This window comes from Gossypium hirsutum, chromosome A02 (genome assembly GCF_007990345.1).
Source record: "Gossypium hirsutum isolate 1008001.06 chromosome A02, Gossypium_hirsutum_v2.1, whole genome shotgun sequence".
Taxonomy (NCBI): Eukaryota; Viridiplantae; Streptophyta; class Magnoliopsida; order Malvales; family Malvaceae; genus Gossypium; species Gossypium hirsutum.
Genome location: NC_053425.1, coordinates 103,143,281 through 103,149,280, shown reverse-complemented (window position 1 = coordinate 103,149,280; position 6,000 = coordinate 103,143,281).

Sequence of the window (6,000 nt, the reverse complement as noted above, 5' to 3'; positions counted from 1 at the left end):
CAACCTAGGGTTTATATTTGGAAAAATAACCATAGGTGAAATTTGTGTATTTTGAAGATTTATGATAGAATATGATGTTTTAAATTATGTTAGACAACTTGTGCTACTCGGTTTTGAGTGAAAACGAGTAAAAGGGCTTAATCGGCAAAAATACCTAATAGTCACAAGTATATGTTAGAGAGAGAATTTGATGTTTCCATAGAAGGGAAAAGTGATCAGCATGTTATAAAACATAAGAATAAGGAATAAAGTTTAATTCCCGAGCCTAGGGGCAAAAGTGTAATTATGCAAAAGTTTAGGGGCAAAAGTGTAATTTTTCCAAAGTTCATATTAAATGCTGTTTTGATGAATGTATGTATTAAATAAGATTAATTTGGCATTATAGATCAAGAGAAACGAGATTCAAGTCGCGATCGAGGAAAAGAAAAGATTGTGGACTAAATTGCAAAATCTTTATATTTTGGTACCAAGGTAAGTTCATGTGTAAATAATGTAGTATAATTGTTATTTTTAAGTTATTGATGTTAATTATATGATACGCTGATTTTTAATCGTGAAATATTATGCTTTGTGGTTAATGTTGAGTAATATGCAAATTATGTTTACTACTTGATAAATATGAATTGCTACCAAGTATCGGTTCCGATATTCCATGGAAGACGACAAATATGAGATCGAGGGAAAAAGCCCGTTTGAACCTTAGGAATAGATTAGGATACAAGTGACATGTCACTAGGATGGTTGAGCATCCGAACTCGTTGAGTTGAGTCCGAGTTCACTTATGGATGCGAATGTCCGAACTCGTTGAGTTGAGTCCGAGTTCGTGAGATGTAACTAGGCATCCGAACTCGTTGAGTTGAGTCCGAGTTCACTTATGGATGCGAACGCCCGAGCTCGTTGAGTTGAGTCTGAGTTCACTTAGGGGCGGGTTACATGATTTCTTGATTACATATGAGGCACTTATGTGCAAATTATCTGTGTATCCTAGTTGTATTCCGATGTGTTCAACGGGTGAAATTTCTAGTGAAATGGGAGAACACTTAAGATACAAGCGACGTTTTGGTAAGTGTTGTGAAATGGACACTTTGGACAGGTATGTTCTTAACCCTCGGGTTGAAAATAGATACAACAACGATAAGGTGGTAAGATGATGAATGATGTTTAGAAATGTGATATATGTTTTGGTGATACCATGCTAAAGTTGTTTGGTATATTTGTATTGTTATGTTACTTGTTATTTACATATGAATTACTAAGCATTTATGCTTACTCCTTCCTTTTCATTCAATGTAGTTTTGAACAAGCCGGCTCAGGAATCGGGACAGGTCGAAAGTTCGATCACACTATCCAAAGGACTTTTATCTTGGTAAATGGCTTGTACAACTACTTAAGTATGGCATGTATAGCAATATACCTATTTTGTGTAAATAATTTTATGATATGGCCATGTTTGGTTGAGAAAATGTTTGATATTGATAAGTCATAGTGATGGCTAATTTAGATCATGTTTGATATTATGGAAGTTTAATAGGTTATCTAGTTCATAAAAATTCATGGAAAGATGAAACTTACCTTAAAACAGAATATTGCTGCAGCAATGACATGAATCTGAAAAATCACTAAAAATAGTATAAATGGAACTAAATAATGAGTAAGTTATTAAATTGAAGCTTAATGAGTCTATTTTCATGTGGATTGAACAAAACAGGCATATAAATTATATTTTATGAGATATTTAAACTTTTGTGAAACAGGGCCAGAGTGATTTTTGGATCCCCTGTTCTGACTTTAAAAATTCATAATAAATTTTAACAAAATAATTAGAAGTTGTTATTTATATTTACAGATTCCTTATTGAGTCTAGTTTTAAGAAAAACAAACCTTATAGTCATTGAAATTCTTTATAGAGAGATATCTGATTCGTAATACACATATGTCAGAGCAGTCGAACCCTGAAACAGGGGAGACTTTAACTAATAAACTGTACTAATTGGCCCAACCAAAAATTCTAGAAAAAAATTAATAAATAGATATATGAGTCTAGATTTAGGGAAAATTTATGGATCTTGATTTTGAGTTTCATAACTCGAGATATGATTTTTCTTATAACTGTGACGCGAGTAGCTAGAAAGCTGTGAATGTAGAAACAAATGATTTGAAGTTCTTAAATTAATAAATTATGTTCGGTAACCCCTCAAGCTCGACTCCAGTGATGGTCTCGGGCGTGGGGGCGTTACATTTGGTGGTATCAGAACAGGTTTAGTCGGTTCTCGAACTACGTGTTGTATGTACGGATTTTTCTATACATGCCATATGTATGAATTGTGATAGTGTGACGACTTCTAACCTTTTTAAATGAATTTTTACATAGTAAATGGATCCCGATCCAGCTGTGGCAGATGAAGTAGAGAGTAATGCGCCAGCTCCGGCTGAAGGGGCAGCGCCGACTGAAAACCCACCTCCTACTGTTGGTCAGGGAGGAGGAGAAAGGGATCGGGAAGCCTTTCTCCAAATTATGAGTGCATGGTACACTGAGTTCGTTCGTACGAACCCAAATGTACGACCTCCCCCACCTCCCCCAATTCCTCAACCTATGCCTCCAATGCCTCAAGGAGTGGATATGATAAAATTTCACAGAACCCCCGTTGATAGAATTCGTAAACAAGGGGCTGAAGAATTTAGAGCAAATATTGATGATGATGCAGAGAAAGCAAAGTTCTGGCTTAAAAATTCTATCCGGGTATTTGATGAATTATCTTGTACACCTGAAGAATGTTTGAAATGTGCTACATCTTTGTTGAGAGATTCAGCCTATAATTGGTGGAAGACTTTGATTTCAGTGGTACCGAAAGAGAGGGTAACCTGGGAATTCTTTCAAGAAGAGTTTCGAAAGAAATATATTAGTGAAAGATTTATTGATCAGAAATGTAAAGAGTTTCTTGAGCTGAAGCAAGGTAATATGACAGTCTCAGAATATGAAAGAGAGTTTGTTCGATTAAGTAAGTATGCCAGGGAATATGTTCCTACAGAAGCCAAGATGTGCCGACGATTTGAAGACGGGCTTAACGAAGACATTAAGGTATTTGTTGGGATCCTTGAACTAAAAGAAATGGTGGTACTTGTCGATTGAGCTTGCAAGGCTGAAGAATTACTGAAGGAAAAGAAAAAGGTAGAATCTGAAACACGAAATTGGAAGAAAAGACCAATGAGTAATGCACCCTCACAGCAAACCGGAAAGTCAAGAAATATGAATCCTCGTTCCCAAGTTTCAGCTGGGCAATCATATGGAAATTTTAAGCAGCGAAATGTGGGTCCTAAATCTCAGACTACTTCTGCGGCTAGTGTGGGAAATACGAGATTTGTTAAACCCAAGTGCCAGCGGTGTGGTAGAAATCATTTTGGTCAGTGCAGAGCAAATGAATGTTTTCGATGTGGTTCTCCAGATCATTTTATTAGAGACTGCCCAGAGAGAGCTGAGAAAGAAAAATTTCAGAATGTAAAATCTAGTGGTGCAGACTCGAGGGAAAGGTATCCGAGAAAAGCTGGAAGTGAAACAAGCAGTAAGAATGTAGCCAGAGATGCAGCAGTTAGATCTGAAGGAAGAGCTCCGACTAGAACCTATGCTATTAAAGCGCGTGAAGATGCTTCCTTACCCGATGTGATTACCGGTACATTTTCTCTTTATGATACTAATGTTATTGCTTTGATTGATCCCGGTTCTAATCATTCATATGTATGCATGAAACTGGTGTCTAGTATGAATATACCTGTTGAGAACACAGAATTTATGATTAGAGTGTCGAACCCGTTAGGCAAATGCATGATAGTTGATAAAGTATGCAAGAAACGCCCTTTAATGATTCGGGGTCATTACTTTCCGGCCGACTTGATGTTGTTGCCGTTTGTTGAATTTGATGTTATTTTGGGTCTGGATTGGTTGACATTGCATGATGCTATAGTAAATTGCAAAGAAAAGGTTATAGAATTAAAATGTGAAAGTGGTGAAATCTTGCGGGTTGAACCAGACAAATCAGAGGCAATATTTAGTATGATTTCTTCGATGTCGGCTCAGAGATATTTGAGAAAGGGTTATGAAGCTTATTTGGCGTATGTAATTAATACAAAAGAAGTTGAAAAGAAAGTTGAATCAGTGCCGATTGTGTGTGAATTTGCGGACGTATTTCCAGAAGAATTGCCGGGTTTGCCTCCAGTCAGGGAAGTAGAATTTGGTATAGATTTGATACCGGGAACAGCTCCGATCTCGATTGCTCCATATAGAATGGCACCAATAGAGTTGAAAGAATTAAAGTCGCAGTTGCAAGAGTTGACTGATAAAGGCTTTGTAAGACCAAATTTTTCACCTTGGGGTGCTCCCGTGTTATTTGTGAAAAAGAAGGATGGTTCTATGAGATTATGTGTTGATTATCGGCAGTTAAACAAGGTGACAATCAAAAACAAGTATCCATTGCCGAGAATTTGAATGGACGGAAGAATGTCAACAGAGTTTCGAAGAATTGAAAAAGTTATTAACTGAAGCACCAGTGTTGATACAACCCGAATCAGGTAAAGAATTTGTGGTGTATAGTGATGCTTCTCTAAATGGTTTGGGGTGTGTACTCATGCAAGAAGGAAAATTGGTCGCTTATGCTTCGAGGTAGTTAAAACCTCATGAGAGGAATTATCTTACTCACGATTTGGAATTGGCTGCAGTGGTGTTTGCTTTGAAGATTTGGCGACATTATTTGTATGGTGAAAAGTGCCGAGTATATACCGATCACAAAAGTCTTAAATACTTGATGTCACAAAAAGACTTGAATTTGAGACAGCGAAGATGGTTAGAGTTATTGAAAGATTACGAGCTTGTTATTGATTATCATCCGGGAAAAGCGAATGTGGTTGCCGATGCTTTAAGCAGAAAGTTGTTGTTTGCTTTGAGAGTTATGAATGCTCAGTTGAAAATTTCAGATGACGGTTCGATTCTAGCAGAGTTAAGAGCAAGACCGATGTTTTTACAAGAGATTTCTGAAGCTCAACAAAAATGATCAAGATTTGCTAGCCAAAAGAAAACAGTGTGAAGCTGATACGGGATCAGATTTCAGAATCGGTTCTAATGGTTGTTTGATGTTTAAAAATCAGATTTGTGTACCGAAAAATGATGAGTTTATTCAAAAGATTTTGCATGAAGCACATAATAGTTGTTTGGCAGTTCATCCGGGCAGTACGAAGATGTATAATGACTTAAAGAAAATGTACTGGTGGAGTGGAATGAAAAGAGATATTTCCGAGTTTGTATCAAAGTGCTTAGTTTGTCAACAAGTGAAAGCTGAACACCAGGTACCTTCGGGATTACTTCAGCCTATTATGGTTCCTGAATGGAAATGGGATAGGATTACTATGGATTTTATATCAGGGTTGCCGTTAACTCCAGGGAAGAAAAATGCCATCTGGGCAATAGTTGACAGACTGACTAAATCGACTCATTTTATTCCGGTACGTATAAATTATTCTCTTAATAAGTTGGCTGAATTGTATATCCCAGAGATTGTTAGACTTCATGGGATACCTTTGTCAATCATTTCGGATAGAGATCCGAGGTTTACCTCACGGTTTTGGCAAAAGTTGTAAGAGGCATTAGGTACAAAGTTAAATTTCAGCACTGCCTTTCATCCACAAACTGATGGACAATCAGAGAGAGTAATTCAGATTCTTGAAGACATGCTCAGATGTTGCGTATTGGAATTTCAAGATAGTTGGGAAAGGTACTTACCATTGGTAGAATTTGCTTATAATAATAGTTATCGGACAAGTTTGAAGATGGCACCTTATGAAGCATTATATGGTCGTAAATGTCGGACGCCATTGTATTGGACTGAACTCAAGGAAAATCAGATTTATGGAGTTGATTTAATAAAAGAAACCGAAGAAAAGGTGAAAGTGATTCGAGATTGTTTGAAAGCTGCTTCAAATAGACAGAAATCTTATGCGGATTTGAAACGAAAA